Genomic DNA, 18,229 nt, shown 5'->3' with positions numbered 1-18,229 from the left:
GTTTTTTTTTCATGCACTCTAAGGAATACATTCTGATGTTTCCCCTTTCTTACATCAAAGGGACCATAATGAAAATGCGATTCTGTACCTGTTCCCTTTCACCTTACAGAACATTCTGTAGATGTTTTCTCTATCAGTGCACAGCGATCCTCCTTGTTTTTTTCTGAGTGTATAATATTCTATCATATGGCTATATACTAGTTTATTCACCCATCCCCCGTTTCTGGTGGTTTTCAGTCTTTTCCTTTGGATAGTCTGAGCAGGACGCTTTGCAGACTAAGGGGTCAAAGGCAAATCGTATTTGGCTCATGGTCTTGAGAAACCTGGATTAGGCAGATTCTTCAGAGAAGCAGAACCATTAGAGATAGAGGGAGAGAGAATCCTCCTGGGGTTAGCTTGGGTTTCCCTCCAACATGGTAGTCTCAGTGGACGTGGCCTTATTTCAAGGTGGCTCCCCTCCCTCAGAGCACAAATGTGAAAGCCTCCAGGTCTTCTTCAGTCTTAGGCCTGGAAAGAGCATCGTGTCGCTTCTGCTGCATTGCTGAACATCCAGTTGCACACTGCGAAGTGTGGACACTTCCATCCCTATAGGGAATGTAGTAGAATGTCTGCATACTTAATAAATATTAGTCGTTTTATTAGAGCACTGGACTGTGAGACCCCGCTCTTGGGATAACTTCCTTTGTGACTTAGCCCAAGACCTACTCCTTCTCTGGATCTCTAAAATGGGGATAATAGAAATACTGCCGCCAGACCCAGGTCCAAATGAGATAAGACAATAATAGCTGTGAAAGGTGTTGGCAGCTAAGTGTGGCAGGGTTTTTGGAACCTCCCTCCCTGGAGCTCCCACCCCCAGACACGAGTCCTGCCTCTGCTGCTGGGAGCAGGATCTGGGGGTGCAGGAGACAGGTCCTGGGTCCTCCTCCTGAGATGTCCAAGCAGGCCACCAGGCGGGTAGGCGGGTAGGACTTGAGTCCATGAGGGACAAGAGGAAAACTTGCTGAGTGTTTAATATCCATCAGGGGCTTCATGGCTTTTATATCTTTTCTCATGAACCCACATAGCAGTTCTGTAAGGCAGTGACACAGTTGTGCCATGGTGATACAGCTGAGTGACAGCCAGAATTCCAGCTTAGGCCCTCCAGGCTCCAAACCCCGTGCCCTTTGCCCACAAAGCTGGCTGGAAAGAGAGACTCTTGGCAAAATACCAGAATTTTCCTTACTGTGAACACTGTTGACTCTAATTAGATTAATTTTCACTTTTCTTTTGCCTCGGAGGGGTTGATGATACAGTGGGATTACAGCACTGCACTGTGAGTAGAGCTGTGAGTGCTGGTGTGAGATCCTCCGAGCCCGAGAAGCAGTCAACTTCACATTTAATTTACCCAAGTGCCCTGCTGAGGAGCCCTCCTCACCCACGACAGGGCAGGGATGGTTGACAGAGGCCCAGCCTCTTGGTCTGGCTCTACTCCCCTGGGATGCTCCCTGCCCACCGCCCCCCAGGCCATGACTATCACAAATGGTCCCTGCCTGGCGTGCATTTCTAGAAACGGCTGCTCTGAGCACACGTTTGTGCTGGGTTGTGGCCCTAGCCCCAAGCCCTGGTTAATCCGAAGTAGTTAAGGCAACTGCTTATGGGGTCTCCTCTCTCCGAGGTAAACTGTGGAAGTCAGGGCTTTGCCTGGATTAAGGCCTTAGCAAATGCGAGTGCTTTTCCAATGCCAGTCTTGCTTTTTCACCACAGGGAGCCAAAAATAAACATTTGTGGAGGGCCCAGGGCATGTGCCAGGTGGACCCGAGCTAGAGAAATGTATGTGCTAGAACTTAGCCTCAGACAGAACTCACTGAAGAATAATTTCAGTTTGTGGATTGTCCCTCCTTGACCTTGGACAGCAGTGCCAGCCCGCAGGACACCCAGGTGTTGCCCGCCTGCCCTGGCGCGAGCGGGTGCTGAGGGGTGGGCCTGCCTTCTGAGAGCTGTGAGTGTGCGGTCACTCGCGCCGAGGCTGCCCAGGGCAGTGCTGACCTTTGGAAGGGCAAACAAGTGGCCTTCGGGGCTTTGCCGGGTCAGCCGCCAGCCCAGGAGAGAAGCACTTAATACAGCGTGGCGTTTTCCCCTTCTCCCCTGGCCTGACCATTTCTACTGGGAAGCCAAAAAGGCATAAGCATCTTACAGTAACTGAGGTGGTGCCGGACCTCCTGGTACCTTATGGCCCTTTTCTGAGATGGGCCTTGCCTTTCATCTTCGGACCTTTGCCTGCCTCCCCACATCTCGCTGGCACCCTCCCCCGGAGCCTCTCATTTTCCGAGTCCTCTTTCTGTGCAGCTCGGTACCTCTGCCAACAGAAACGCCAGAATGAGTAGGCGAAAAGACACCTCTGGACGGAGACTCTTCTTGTTTCCAGATTCACGGTGCCAGAGGAGGCATAACTGTTTAATCGCTGACACTGTCTCCAGCAAGACCAAATAAAACCCAGCCCCGTGGAGGCCCAAGTCCAGGATGTGACACAAACAAAGGAAAAAAAGGAAAAAGGACATAGGTAGGATTTGGTCTGCTCAGATGCACCTTTTAAAATTCTTCTATTTAGACTCCAATTCCCTATTCTACTTCATAAGCTTGGTGCTTGGGAATTTCAAGCCTTGTCTTTTGTGTGGTTTTGGTTTCTGGCTTTCTCTATCCAGGGGATGATATTCCAAAATGTTGAAATTGCTAATTATTCTTAACACCTTGAGAGCCGCCGGGGTGGCCTGTGTGATGAGAGCAGTTCATGTCGCCGCCACAGCAGATGTGCTCACGGAGCCCCCAGGAGAGCGATTTGAGGGGAGTTAGCGAAGTGGAATCACTGTTCCTGCTTGGGCAATGCACCGGAAAGTGGGTGTGACCAGAGGACCTCTGTAAGGCCTAGATGGGCTGTCAGAGTCACGGCCTCCGTTCCCCACAGGAGGAGAAGCATCTGCCAGAGCCCCCGTGTCATGGTGACACACCGGCCTGGGCACTCAGACGGCCTCTCGGACACTTGAGGTTAGAGCTATGAGGAGAAAACCACAACAAGAAATCGTGGCTCTAGAAAAACACTTCCTTGTCCACTGGAGGCGAGGAGTGTGGGTAAAATGGGATCTGACGTGTCCCTGCCTGGGGACCAGAGAGCGGTGACGGAGAGGGAATTCCCAAAATCCACCCTTTTAAAGTAGGTGACTTTGGGGACTTCCTGGCGGTCCAGTGGTTAGGACTCCGCACTTCCACTGCAGGGGGCGTGAGTTCAATCCCTGGTCAGGGAACTAAGATCCTGTGTGATGCGGCCAAAAAAAAAAAGTAGGTGACTTTGAATACATTCACAATGTTGTGCAACCATCACTTACTATCTAGAACATTTTCTAGAGACATCATTTTCTAGAAACTCATCACCCAGAACATTTTCATCCCCTCCTGTACCCATGTGCAGTCACTCCCATTTCTCCCCAAGTCCCTCAGCTTCAGGCAACCTCTAATCAACTTTCTTTCTCTATAGATTTGCCTATTCTGCACATTTCGTATAAATGCCATGACTTTGCCATGCTATTACACATTCCTTCTTCAGCATCGTGCCAGCACCAGCTCTCTCGTTTATTTTCATAAATTTCCCATTTCACAGTGAGAGAAGGTGAGACAGCAATACTCCGTTTTCACAAATACTGCAGCTGATTTTTTTGTAAAAAAATTTCGATCTTTTGGAAAAATCCTGAGATCCAGTACAATTGCATAACTTACTAGCCCTGCATCTGAAATTACACTTTGCTCCTTGTATTTGCAAAAATAATTCTTGCCACCCCCTTAGATTTGGGGGCTTTAGTTTAGTCCTGCCCCCCTCATCTCCACGTTCCAAGAGCTTTTCTTCCCATTTCTGTTCTTTTCAGCTGCCTGCGCCTGGGTTGGATCTGGAGGCTCCCCTCTCCTTGCTGGGTTCCTGCAGACTTTCTTTCTGGCATTTCTGTCACCACTGGCATTTCCTCTGAGGGAAGCAGACCAGGAATAAAGAGCAGCCGGCGAGAGGAGGGAATGCTTTCTCTGTTGGCAGAAATGGAGTGAAGCAAGTGTCTGGGAGGACGGGGCTCCCATCCAGTTTGCTTCCTGGGGTCAGGCAGCCAGCGGCCCTTTACCTCATTTCTTTCTTTTTATTGCTCATGTGGGGCTGGAAAGCTAGAGGGTGTGTCCCTCCTGCAAGTGTTTATTGAGCTTTAGGTAAGTACCTGGTACCCAACAAGGTGTTATTACCTGTCGCTGGGAGAAAAAATGGCAGACGGGAAGGAGGTAAGGCTCCACACAGGAAGAGAGGTATGATTACGTGGCAGAGGGTGTGCTTGGGAAATAAGTGCTGGAGACTTTTAGGGAAGTGGGGGGTCAGTGTGGAACAAGGCAGGGGAGGCCTTGTGTCTGAGGTGGGTGCAGTGGCCCTGCGGGATGGGGGTGGGATTTAGAGATGGGAGGAGGGGGACCCATTTTGGAGAGAATGGGTATCACTGTCCTTCTCCCAGAGATGTCTGGTGTGACTTGGCATCTGAGAGGCCAGGAGGAGAAAGACCCCAGAATGAACCTTCCGAGAAGCAGGAGGCGGGGCCAGGGCGTGCGGGGGCCGGGCTCCGAGTGGGAGGTAGAGCCTCTACCCTCTGCCCAACGAGGAGCCATGATAAGACTGTACAAAGACCCACTGACAGCTTATGGGGCTGTTTGGGGATGAGTCCTGGGACCCGAGGTAGAGGTTTGGGTCCCAGAGTCCTGGGACCCGGGGCAGCTCTCTGCACCAGCTGCCTGTGCCAAGGCCATCAGGTGCTGGCCTTGGTGGCGCAGGCAGCTGGCACAGAGAGTTGATGGCAGCGTGGATGACGTAAAGACATCGGTAGGAACAAAGAGGAAGGGACGAGATTGAAAGACCTTTGGCGGAAGAGCCCTCAGGGCTCACGGCTTTGGTGAAGGAGGCGCCTGGGAGCGGTGTTGATTCTGTGTGGTCCTCAAGGCCTCCCTGCTGTGCCTCCTGCGTCAGGGTCCCCTCTGTGCCTTGGATGGGCTTCTGAGGCACGCTGGGTCAGGTGCACCTGCCTGCCGTGTGCTGTGTGCTTCCTGGCACAGGGACAGTCTGTGTACCTTATGGCCTCCCAGCCAGCAGGTTATCGAACAGTAGCTGTGGTAATGATGGCAGGGGTTAGGAGGACCAGTACTCTTGGAGGTAATAATGTGATCACTTGGAGTATTGAGACTAGTGGAGATAATATCACCATTTGAGCGGTTACTGTGTGCTAAGCATTTTACCAGCGCTAGTTGATTTAGTCCTTGCAGTAACCCCATGGGTTGGCCCCATCTTACAGGTAGGGAAACGGAAGCAGGGAGAATTAAGTGATTTTCCTGAAGTGGCACATCTCGTACAGGACAGAGCCTAGACTCGGATCCCGGTCTCATGGCTTCAGACCTTACGCTCTCGCTCGCTCTCCTCCGCCCTGTCTCAGAAGAGCAGGCTCTGTCACTGTCTGCTGAATCGCGTTGATTGTGGTTGTGCCGATTTAGAGCTGGGTGAGTGTGTGTCAGCGCCTCCAATATGCCGAGGACCTGCCCCTCACTCCCTCTCCAGCCTTGTCTGTGACGGCGGGTAAGAGAGGAGAGAGGAAAGCGCTGGAGAGGAAATGCCCACCTTCGGGGCAGCTGGGCAGCAGGACGGGGTGGAACCTGTGCACAGCCCAGCAATGGGTGTGGCTGGCCCCCCCCATCCCACCTGGCCCTAGGGAGGGTCTCCCTCACTAGCTGTTGGGGCCAGCAGTGCTTGGAGCACTGGCCAGAGAGGTTCTTAGGCGAGGAAGGACAGAGAGGTGGACCAGGGAAAAGAATTTATGTCCAGCTGGTAGTCTGTAGAATTAGATGCTGCAGAAAATTTTAATGAATGCTCTGTTACCTTAATTTTCTTAGAGTGTGACGTATTTAGACATCATAGGGATGAGAGTGATACCAGATGCAAGAGAGCTTTGAGTTCAGTTTGCATTGTTTCTAGACTTGTAGATTGGCAGGGGAGGGGCTTGGACTATTTTTAGATGGCGCCATGCTAGTTTTGTAATGAACAGCGTGCCCACTGCTACACGCTCTCCTTACTCACACTTTATTGTAATTAGTGTCTTAATCATCTTCAAACAGGATCATAAGGTCTGTGAGGGCCTGGAACACGCCTGTCTCATTAGCTACCCCATCCCCTGTGCTGGGCACAGGATCCTGGTGGGAGGATTAATTCACCTGGAGGGGTTGCAGAAGGTGCCAACGACTGGATCGCTGACCAGTGAGAAGTTTGGTAGGTGGTGGCAACAGCTTGACCAAAGCATGGAGGACAGGGGCGAGGAATGTGTGTGGAAGGGCAAGTGACATTGGGACAAAGTTGTGGACTGCTGGAAAAAGGCAGGGCAGGTCCTGAATATCAAGTCACTTATCTTGTCTTTAGGGAATTAGGGCTGAAAACACATGTCGAAAGAACATGAATGTTTTCTGATGCTGGTCTTTCTGTAGACACTACTAACTTATGCAGCGCCTTTGTCAGAATTAGGAAAAGGCATTCCTTATCTTGGTGGATGAATTTTGAAGAAAGCAACCCCTCCCTCTCGCCCCTCCCCCAGGTGTCTGCAGCCTTGCTTCAGGGCACATGGTCTGACAAATGGGATATGTGCTGACTCTCAGCCTTCACTCAATGTCTTGCGTAGATGTCTTTGAGCAGTACGCAAACTGCACAACTGTATAAGGTCACCCTTTTGAGATTTAAAGTCTGGGTTTAGGCTCTTGATCGGAGAATGTAAGGTGGGAAGCCTGTGTCACTCAACTCTGATCATCCTATTTATTTACACCTTTCTCTTGGCCCTATGTTGCTGTTCTTTCCACAAAGAAGCAGGGATTGTTACCATTGGAGGTCAGACCCTTTATAAGCGCATTGTCCACAATTCCCAAATATTGGTCCTGGACCCCGAAGAACATTACTCTCACCCAAGGAGCTTATCAAAATGCAGATTCCTGTTCCCCGGACTCACATTGTATGTGACTCAGGAGGCAAGACAAAGCCCAAGAATCTGTATTTTTTTATGGAACTAGCCCATTTCTTCAATTTATAAATAAGGAAACAGAGACCAAGAGAGGGATGGTGACTTGCCCAGGCGCGTCTGGGGTGGGGTTGAGACCTGATCCCACTCTGGTGACTTTCAGTGCAGGCCCACCTGCTCCCAACCCCCCGCCGGCTCCTTCCCAGCTCCTCCATCTCTGACAATCTCCAAGGCCGAGAACCGGCTCTGTACCACTTGGTTTGCAGATCATGCTTCCTGTAGCCATCAATTATTTTTTCCCACTCTTAATAGTAACAGTACTTTACTGAAGTATAATTTATATACAGGATAATGCATGAATCTTAAGTGCATAGCCTGAGGGATCTTGACAAATGTTTATATTCGTGTAACCATCGCCAAGATCAAAATGAAGATCATTTCCATCATGCCGGAAGATCATCAGTGGTTCTAAAATCATATTAGCAAGGCTAGTGAGGATGGAAGGCACCTGTTCAGGGGACAGCGACCGCCTCTCCCGTTTGGTCCCCATGTGTCTTGTATTCTCTGCAGTTTCCCTCGGAGAGGTGGGGCCTGTGTGGGGGGCAGGGCTCAGGGAGCAGCAGGAATGACTTGTTGCCAGATTTCTCAGACCTAAAACAGCTTCACGCACCAGGGCCAGACCGAGCTGCAGGATCAAAGTGGTACATCTACTTGGAGTACAATCTTCAATAGCATTTGAAGATCGTACCAAAAAAAAAGTCTGTCTTGCTGTTGAAATAAAGCAAGGCATAGAGAGCAGAACAAAAATGATTTGGATGCCTAAGATAAAAAGTTACCTTTAAAGAAAGCTCCCACTTGGCCTGGGCTTCTCTCACCCCCTCCTGGGACCCTAGGGTAATGCAGACTCGCTCCCAGCCAGTGCCAGCCTTGGGGGAGTTCACAGAGTGCCTGTGTGTGGCATTGCTGGGGCCCAGCAGGGGACCCCATGGCTTTCTGTGAGGTTGGGTGGAACCTGGTAACACAGCCTGGACACACACACCACCCACACCCCCGGGAGGTGACCTGCTGGGCAAGATGCCAGCACTGGCTCCCTTGCGGACTTGGCGGACGGCCCATCCTCAAAGGCTTGCTTTGAAGAGTCCATCTCTTCAAAGCCATACTTTTAGGGCACAAAGCTGTGGACAAGGACCTGTGGGATTTTCATCCCATCCCTTGGCAGGGCTGGAGCATCCAAGAGATGCAATCTGCTCCAGCCTTGAGAGGCTCCCTGGGACTTTGCTAAGAGACACTGACCGTTGTTTCCACTTCCCAGGGACAGAATCGCCTCAGAGCAGATGAACCAGCTGCTGAGAACTCCTACTGCTCAGCGGTGCTCTGTTTCTGTTTCACATGCTCTTTCCTTCATGCTTCCTTTTCCTGTCTCAACTGCATGACTCTCTATAGCTGAGTTAGAAAAAGACAATAACAGCCTGCAGGTATTTCTCCCTTTGGGTGGACTCTCATTTGTGAGTGTTGTGGTGTCGTTACCTATGCTGACTCCAAGAGCTAATGGCTTGATGGAAGATGCCTGACCTGTGGGTGTGGCCTCTGTTCTTATTTTCCTCAGAGACATACTTGTAGGTGAATGTCAAAGACATCTTTGGTTATTTTCTTGACTGATTTTTTTTTTATTCCTAGGTATGCATACATTAAAGGGTTTTTAATATTTGGGCAAATGGCCCTAGAGAAGACAGGTGGTACCCATCTTCATCCCCATTAGCTGAGTGTGAGAATACCAGTTTCCCCAACATTGGGTGTCAGTGTTCCTTTCCACTCCTCCAGATTTGGTGGGTATGAAATTATATCTCATTTGCCTTTGCATTTCTTTGATTACTAGTAAACTTGAAGATTTTTCAGGAATTTATAGGCCATTTATATTTCTTCCTTTGTAAATTTACTTTTCATGCTCTTGGCTCAGTTTTTCTATTGATGTATTTTTCTTTAATTTTAGTTAGAGGTCTTCATTTATAGGTTAAGGCCTTGATTTATAGATTTTAAAATGTACTCATCTCTACCTAAACTTGGAGGCTTGGAACAAATTAAATTAGCTCCAGAGTGGCACCAGGTCATCACTGGCCCATCCCCAAAGTGGTCTTTGGGAGAGTTAGGAAAAGTGCCCCTCTCCTGCAGACACAGCTCAGTTCCTAAGCGTAGGGCTTGGTGAGTGGCACATAGTGGGTTTCAGCCTGTTCTGGCTTCCTCAGGCAGGCACCCCTGTCCAGAGCACAGCTGCACAACTTACGCAGTCCACACAGCCTACACCACTTTGTACAGCCACTCTGAGTGTTAGGCAACTGAATTGAGGCAGTTTTGAAAATAACAAAAAAAACTCCAAGCCATTGAATGGTACACTTTTTACTATCAGTATAATAGAACTTCCCAAACTTCAGACGTGGGCATCGCAGTGTTTTGAATGGAGTTGGAATTAGGTTATTAGCCTTGATTTGGTTTGTGTTGCAGCAATGGAAGCCAGGGAGGAGGAAGGAGACTCTAGTTCTGACTTATTTACTAATTACTGATGTGACCTGTGACTCGGGGCAAGCCAGCTCACTTGACGGGCCTCACTTTTCTCACCAGTCAAATGAGAGTCTGTGACTAGATAAACTTACAGGTTGTTCTCAACTCCAAATGTCTATGAGTCCAGTTCTAGCCATATTTTTCTTTTTTTTCACAAAAAGATTATGACATATGTAAGACAATTTAGCTTTATTTTTTCTTTAGTGTCTGGATTATGTAAAAGCAAAAACAATTGAAAGTTCTGTACATACGTTTTTCCATTTCACCAAATTTCTACCTTAGTTATGCTCTGACTGCCCAAAAGAAGAAATACTTCAATGTAACCAATCCCCCTTCTTTCTCTCTTTTTTTTTTAACTTTTAATTTTTGGCTGCGTTGGTTCCTCATTGCTGCACACGGGCTTTCTCTAGTTGTGGTGAGCGGGGGCTACTCTTCATTGCAATGTACGGGCTTCTCATTGTGGTGGCTTCTCTTGTTGCGGAGCACGGGCTCCAGGCATGTGGGCTTCAGTAGTTGTGGCACACGGGCTTCAGTAGTTGTGGCACGTGGGCTCAGTAGTTGTGGCTCACGGGCTCTAGAGCGCAGGCTCAGTAGTTGTGGCGCACGGGCTTACTTGCTCAGCGGCATGTGGGATCTTCCCTGACCAGGGCTCGAACCGGTGTCCCCTGCACTGGCAGGTGGATTCTTAACCACTGTGCCACCAGGGAAGTCCCCCAATCCCCCTTCTATGTTTTACTGAAGGGTGTCCTCAGGGTCTGTGAAGTCGCTGATGAGAAAGCATGTGTGCATTTGACAGTGGGAAACTGTGGTTAAGTCAGTATCATGGCTCATTGCGTCTCTTCCTTCTTTCCTTCCTCAGTAACCATTTATGTGTCTCCTTGGTGAGACCTGGAAATGGACAAGGCATCAAGGACCTCATTGCCTTCTGGGGAGCAGTGACAGGAGCCTGAACTTACTGGGACCCTCCTGTGTCCATTCTGCCTTTGCCCTGTTATGTTGCTTGCTCTCCCACCGAGGACCCCCCTCCCCCCAACTCCTGCTGCCTTTGGCTCCCACGACCACTTGCCTCTGCACCCCGTGCCTTTTTCGTCTTCCACAGTTTCCCACAGGGACCTGTTCTCTGTGGCCTATCAGACGGGGGTTCCTGGGGCCCTGTCCCAGCCCCTTCTCCACTTGCCTTCCTCCTGGGCCCTCTTGCCCCCTTGGGTCGCCCTGGCTGTTGCCTGAGTGCCATTGACTGTCACATCTGTTCTCCACACCAGGCCTGTCCTCTGATCCCAGTGCAGTGCCCACCAGACTGCTTCCTGGTCACTTTGACCTCAGGCACCTCCCAAATCCGGCTCGTGATCCTTGTCTACGCCCTCTGCTCTGGTCTGCCTTCTTATCACCGAACTAGTCCCCCAAGCCCACAACCCGGGACACACATTCTGCCTCTCCGTGCCCCTCCCCACAAACACGCTCACCGACCTCTCCGGCTGCTGCCCACACAGCTCTCACTGCATCTTCTTGTCTTCGTTCTTCTGCCTCCACCTTTACTCAAGCCCACGTCGTCCCTGTTCTAGCCTCCTGCAGGACTCTCTCCACTGTTCCTTCTGTTCCAGTCTCTCCCCCTCCCGATCTTGCGTTATTACTCTGATGCAAATCTAAGACAAGGAAAACCTCTGTCCTATGAATGACTCGCTCCAGAATCTTTGCTCTCTCTACTGCACCACCGTCTTGCGTAGGGTAGGATGCAAGCTTGCAAAGATGAACTTGACCTATCCTTTATCAAGGTAGGCCGCTCCCCTCTGACTGTTTCTGCATCCTCAGCACAGCGTGGGCAGTGGGAGAGCGCCCTGTGCTTTTCCCCATCCTCCCCTGTGTCTATCCCCTGCCCTCCCCACCACCACCTCCCATCATCCTCCAGAGACTTAGTAGATGAAGGAACCTGCGGTAGGAGGTCAGAGCTGGAAGGGACTGACTGGCACAACTTTCTACATTTTACAGAAAAGAAAACCAAGGCCCAGGGAAGGGGCATGTTCAGGTCTAACAGCTGGAGGTTTGTGGTGGGTCCTCTCATAGGTGTGTGTATTCCTTTCCTGCAGATACTGGAACAAATCACCACAACCTGGGTGGCTTAGAACAATAGAAATTTATTCTCTCACAGCTCTGGAAGCTGGAAGTCTGAAATCTAGGTGCCAGCCAGGCCATGCTTCCTCTGAAGTCTCTGGGAGGGATCCTTCCTGGCCCCTTCCAAGCTTCTGGTGGGTGACTGGCAGTCCTTGGCCTCCCTTGGGTTGTAGATGCATCGCTCCAATCTCTCTGCCTCTGCCTTCACGTGGCCTTCTCCCTGTGTGTGTCCCTGTGTCTGAATTTCCCTCTTTTTACAAGGACAGGAGTCATTGGCTTTAGGGCCCATCCTATGCCAGGATGACCTCAAATTTGATTACATCTGCAAAGACTCTACTTCCAAATACAGTCACAGTGACGATGGGGTGGGGAGTGTTAAGACGCCAGCAGGTCTTCTTGCAAGGGACCTGTCACCCAACAGCAGTGTGACAGGCGTCCCCCATCTCTGGTACTAGAGAGGGGGTATGAGATGTGGTTCACACCGGGTCATTCTGGGGTATTTTAGGTTGGAAACTCAGTAGTCAGTACTCTACTTGTTGGACCTGTCCCTTTAATAAACAGTTTGCCAGTAGTGGGTTTGTTTTTGCGTGCGTGCGTGTGTGCGTGTGTGCGTGTGTGTGTGTGTGTGTGTGTGTGTGTGTGTGTGAGAGGGGTGAAGGACTAAAGTCTTATCAGCAGCCTTTTAAGATATGACCATACATTTCAGCCCAGGGGAGGGGAGAGACGCCTCACAGAGGCATCATTTTTATTTGTAACTTTTGTCACTGTTCAGCTCTGGGAAATAAACTTGAACACGCTCTGGGGGTAAACTGCTTTATATTCTTGTCTGTTATTTAAACTAGCAGGCTTGCTTCTGTATTCCTTTACAGGCCAGTGCCTTCTGCTGCTGTTTTTTTGATTGCTCTGGAAGTTCATTGTTGCTCTGGCCCTCTGACCTTTGTGTGGCCTTTGCCCGTGTGCAGAGTTTGTGAGTCAGCGTTCCGCGTGGGCTGGAGGGCAGGCAGCACGATGCTCTGTAGCCGCAGGGGTTTGGGCCCTCGGCTCGCAGGTGGGGAGAAGCCTGGGCTGGGGCTCCATATTTAGTCTGGAATCCAGTCCCAGCTGCTGCTCTGAGGCCACAGTGGTTGCCAGAAAGGGCGGAGCACCGGCCCCAAGCCAGGGCAGCCATGGCCTATGGTGCAGCACTGCTGGGGACAAAAGTGTCCGTCCATCTGTGCCGGGCCTGCCCCTTTTCCTGCCTGTATGTTGACCGGGAAACCCCGCTGGCCTAGAGAGGTGACTTGCCTGACGTCACATAGTTAGTTAACGGAGAGCCACTAGATTTGGGTGGCTCTTTCTGGAATCCAAGTCCTTTTTCCTTCCCTGGACCCATGCTGCCCAGGAGACCGTGCTGTCATCAGGATGGGGATGCCCCCAAGTGCCAGCTTTCCCAGAGACTGGGAAGAGAGTGACCAGCACTGCTGGCAGCACCCTAGTTGGGAAAAGAGAGACATCCATTTCAGACTCCCCAGTTCCAGTTGGCTTCTGCCACTGCTTACCACCCCCCCACCCCCCCACACACTGAAACCTGCTTGTGTTAGTCATTTATACCGTAGTGTGAATGTCAGTCCTCTCCCAGGGAACTTAAACAGTGGTCACAGAGTGAGACTTGGAGTCAGACAGATACAGCATTCTGCACGTTATAAGGTGCATGCGGGTGGGAACAGGCAGACCTCAGACGTGGCGGAAGTCCTGGGACCAGCTCTCAGACATCTCAGCTCCTGTCTGGTGCCTGCCCTCTCTCCCTTGTCCGTGGACTGGCCACCCATCCTGTGCTGTACAGTCCAGACCTGCTCAGGAGCCTGTCCAGTGGCCTCGCTAACTACCCTCGCCCTTCCAGGGCAGGGTCCTCCCACTAAGCCACCTCATGTGTCCCAACAGTCTGTAGGTAGACCACCCTCGGGTGCGGTGCCCGCTGCTCCAGGCAATGGCTGCCTGCAGGCACCAACTAGCCTGGCCTGAATCTCTGAGCAGGACACATGGAAGGGGATCATTTCAGCATCAGGAAGAGCTCGGCACCATGACGGCAGTCCCATGGCCCCGTGTCCATGTGCCCTTACCCGCTTGTGGCCATCGTGTCTGGACCTTCCTGGGCCTCAGTTTCCTCATCTGTAAGATGGGAACCATCTTACAGACTAGAGAGAGGATTGGACAGAGTGCATTTAAAGGCTTAGCTCTCAATAGCCCCTCACGTGGTTATTACCATGTTCGTTGTCTCAGTTGATCCTCACAGCAACTGTGGGAAAGTAGGCAGGGCTATTAACCCCACTTTACAGATGCAGAAGTTGATAGCAGAGCAGGAGAGTGACCCAGCAGCCCTTTGGATCGCGCTGTGTTCTTCCCACTGAAACACACTGGTAGTTCTGTGGGTTTCAGGAGCAAGGTTTTCTCCTTCGCCCCATTTCTCCTGGATACCAGTGAATAAGCTAGTGTGAAGCTCTCCACCTGTGAGGCACCTTACTTCCCAGGGGTAGTTGGGAAATAGCTCTGCCTGGCATTGCCCGAATGGTTCAGGCTCAGCGGAGAAGCCACGGGCCTCGACGGCTGGGTAAATGGATTAATAACTGGCACGAGTTGGCCTCACAGCGCGGACACTGTAGTTCCCATGACACGCAACTCCTGTCACTGTTAACAGTCGGAGGCTGTGTGCCGGCAGAGGGCTCCGGAGGAGTGGACCTGGCACTGCTGAGGACAGCAATTAGCAGGGAGTGGCTGGTACTAATCGCTCTCATCAGCTGAGCAGCAGCCAAGCCTGACAGTCACAGGCTGCTTTTGGCTCCTGGGGCCCCAGGGGTAGAGGAACAAAGGGAGTCATTGCAAAACTTTGGGGGCGTCATCTCATCCTGGAGGGGCTGGCTGCCATGGGAGCAGGGAATGGTGGGCAGCTGGGAGCTGGGAGGCCCGGAAGCAGGTGGGGCCCATCCAGGCTGGCAGACTCCACTCTGCCTGCAGCCCATATCCTGCCTCCAGATGAGCCAGCACATTTTTGTAACGAGCCCGATAAAGTTTTCTCCTGTCCTCGTCCCCCTGGGAATCCTCAGCGGCCAGAGAGACTGGGGTACTGTGTGTCCGGCGGGAGCGTGGCACCTCTCAGCGTTCAGGAGGCCGCAGGAGGGCTTCCCTCAGGTCAGTATACACAGGAAGCCCTGCGATAGGGTGCTTACGGGGAGCAGGGATTTCAGCCAGACTCTGGCATCCTCCGGAGAAGACTTGGCAGAAAAGGGCAAGTTTGTCGTGCGTGGGAAAGGACTCAATCAAAGCAAAATTACCTTTATTGTCATCGTTATTGGTATTAATAATATGTGTCTAGAGTTCTGGATTTTAGACCTGGTATTTATGTTCTTGACAACCCTGGGAGGTTAGAAAAAAGTAAAGGTGGGCAAAGATATTGTTCTGTTCTGAAGGTGTAGAAAAGGGGCCTAAAACAGGCAGGTGACCGACACAGGCGATAAGCCAAGGGGAGAACATGCCTTTGCCTCCTCTGGGGCTGGGGCCAGACCGAGGGATGCTAGATTGTCATTCACATTGTTTCTTCTGAGTAACTGCATTCAGTTATCTACTGTAAAAACTTATTTAGGGGACTCTTTTCCATCAACCAGATGCCACAGACGAAAGAGGCGAGTACCTCTCCTGCACACGGGGGCCTCCTGGAACAGGACATTCCCCCTTCTCCCACACCGTCCCACCTCCCCGACTCCTGGGATGTGTGGCAGGGAAGGGGAGAGTTAATTTGGCAGCTCTGGTGTGTGGAGCATCGAGGCTGCAGACTGGCCTCTTTCATCAGCAGGCGGTCTGGCTTCATGGGTGTCCCTCTGCTCTGACACAGGGCCCTACACTCAGAAGAGTTAATGCTCGCTGATCCCTGGGCTGTCGCTGTTCTGAAATCCTTATTTTGAGCAAGAGGCTCTGCTTGCATTCTTCTTTTCCCTGGGGGCCCCATGAATTACGCAGCCAGGCTCGCTTGCTTGGGTTCCACAGCTGTTGGGGGCGTGAGGAGGGGTCCTTGGGGTCTGTCAGCTGGCCAAGCTGCTGGGGTGAGGCTGGCAGAGGCCACAGCTCCCCCTGTGTGGGGACCGGCATTTATGGCAGCTGCATGTGGACGCCAGGCGGCTGAGCAAGGCCAGGCGGGGTTTCTGGAATGAGCGTGCACACATTCCCTGGCTGCCTCTCTCCACCCCTCCCTCCCCGCCTCCCTCCATCCCGGGCTGCCCCTGCCCTCCACACCTGGAGACACCACGTGCACTCCCGTGACCTTGCTGCAAAGGGCAACGAGCCAGAAATCCTGGCACGCACAACAGATAGACATCCCCACCCTGCCCTGAAGTTGGCTCCATCCGCGTCCCCTCAGGGTTTAGTTTTTTTCTTTTTAATTTTTATTTATTTATTTATTTATTTTTGACTGTGTTGGGTCTTCGTTTCTGTGCGAGAGCTTTCTCCAGTTGCGGCGAGCGGGGGCCACTCTTCATCGCGGTGCGCAGGCCTCTCACTATCGCGGCCTCTCTTGTTGCGGAGCACAGGCTCCAGACGCGCAGGCTCAGTAGTTGTGGCTCACGGGCCTAGTCACTCTGCGGCACGTGGGATCTTCCCAGACCAGGGCTCGAACCCGTGTCCCCTGCATCGGCAGGCAGACTCTCAACCTCTGCGCCACCAGGGAAGCCCAGGGTTTATTTTTGATGGATGGGGAAGAGGAGAACGATCTAAGGAACGCGCTCCTGGGCCCCTCCTCACCTGGTGCACTCCGCAGGCCGCAGCAGACCCCAGCACACATGGGAAGTCAGCGGGCCGGCCCTCACCCAGACCCTGCCCAGCACAGTCCTTACCAACACATCAAGTTCAGCAAGAAAACAATTAGGGAGCTGAGGCGCGAGGTCAGAATCATGGATTCCAGATTGCAAGGACTTGGGGGGAAATCGGTGGTTAGTGCCAACGTTGCCACCTGAAACTAATGGGCTCCAAGGTGGGGTGCCTAAGGACCCACCTGAAGAAAGTATTAGAACTCTTATGTATATTTATTTTTTTATCTTTTAATTTCTATTTGGGTTATGTTTTTGTAATGCACAAAATGTATTGCCAGGGTGAGTGTGTGTGTGTGCGTGTGCGCGCGTGTGTGTGCAGGTGTGTTATGTACAGAGATGTATTAGTCTGCTAAGACTGCTTTAACAAAGTACCACAGACTAAGTGGTTTAAACAGCAGAAATTTATTCTTTCACAGTTCTAAAGGCTGGAAGTCCAAGATCAAGGTGTCAGCAGGGTTGATTCCTTTTGAGGGCTGTGAGGGAGGTTCTGTCCCATGTCTCTCCTCTAGCTTGTGGTGGTTTCCTGGCAATCTTTGGCATTTCTTGGCTTGTAGATGCATCACCCAGTCTCTGCCTTCATCTCCACTTGGCATTCTCCCTGTGTGTGTGTCTGTGTGTGCAAATTCCCCCTTTTTATAAGGAGACCAGTATAACCTCTTAACTAACTACATCTGCAAAGACCCTGTTTTCTTTTTTTTTTTTAATAAATTTATTTATTTAATTTTGGCTGGGTTGGGTTTTCGTTGCTGTGCAGGCTTTCTCTAGCTGTGGTGAGCGGGGGCTACTCTTCATTGCGGTGTGCAGGCTTCTCATTGCGGTGGCTTCTCTTTGTTGCGGAGCACGGGCTCTAGGCGCACGGGCTTCAGTAGTTGTGGCACGTGGGCTCAGTAGTTGTGGCTCACAGGCTCTAGAGCGCAGGCTCAGTAGTTGTGGCACACGGGCTTAGTTGCTCCGTAGCAGGGGGGATCTTCCCGGACCAGGGGTCGAACCCGTGTCCCCTGCGTTGGCAGGCGGATTCTTAACCACTGCGCCACCAGGCAAGTCCAAGACCCTGTTTTCAAATAAGGTGACATTCTGAGGTACTGGGAGTTAGTCTGAACTTTGGGGGACACACATCAACCCATAGCTGATGGCATAAGCAGTGAAACAAGCTGGAAAACCAGTGGCTTAGCCAAGCCATTTGCTCTCTGTGGTCAGCTAACCTTGGCTGTATGTTAGCCCAGCCACCTCCATTTCTCATCAGGAGGCCCTGGTCAGGAGTCGTCTTGACTATCAGCAAGAGTTACTGCCAGGATTTGCTGGGCCCGAGGCCTCCATTCAGCCAAGAGAAGAAAGGCTTATGGTGAGAGGTGCAGGGCCCTGCGTGCTTGGCACGGGAAGAAACCTGACGTCCTGCTTCTCTTCCCTGCCTTGAAGCATCATGTCACAATGAGCAAAAGAAGTAGCACTAAGCAGTCATGTGGGAATGGACTCCTGAGCCCGGCCACCCAGGGAAGGAGGTCAGGAGACCTGGGTCTCTTTGGCATGACCTTGGGTAAGTTGTAGGATTCTGGGATTTTGTTTGTTTGTTTGTTTTTTACATTGGTACTTTTATTTATTTTTATTTTTTAAAAAATTTATTTATTTATTTTTGGCTGCGTTGGGTCTCCCATTGCTGCACGCAGGCTTTCTCTAGTTGCGGCGAGTGGGGGC

General features: G+C 51.4%; 1 protein-coding gene across 6 annotated transcripts in view; it reads left to right on the top strand.

The window, feature by feature from the left end:
- CTIF (cap binding complex dependent translation initiation factor) overlaps nucleotides 1-18,229 on the top strand; it is a 302,947-nt gene that overhangs the window by 31,174 nt on the left and 253,544 nt on the right. Inside the window, exon 1 of one of the 6 annotated variants that reach the window (XM_082354566.1) lies at nucleotides 6,109-6,304. The exons of the other annotated variants lie outside the window; for them this stretch is intronic. The gene's annotated coding sequence lies outside the window, so the exon portion shown is untranslated. Of the gene's footprint in view, nucleotides 1-6,108; nucleotides 6,305-18,229 lie in introns of those variants that run through there. 6 annotated transcript variants of the gene reach the window in all.

Source organism: Balaenoptera borealis, assembly GCF_965194805.1.
Source record: "Balaenoptera borealis genome assembly, chromosome: 14".
NCBI lineage: Eukaryota > Metazoa > Chordata > Mammalia > Artiodactyla > Balaenopteridae > Balaenoptera > Balaenoptera borealis.
This window is presented reverse-complemented; position numbering and strand designations above follow the sequence as displayed.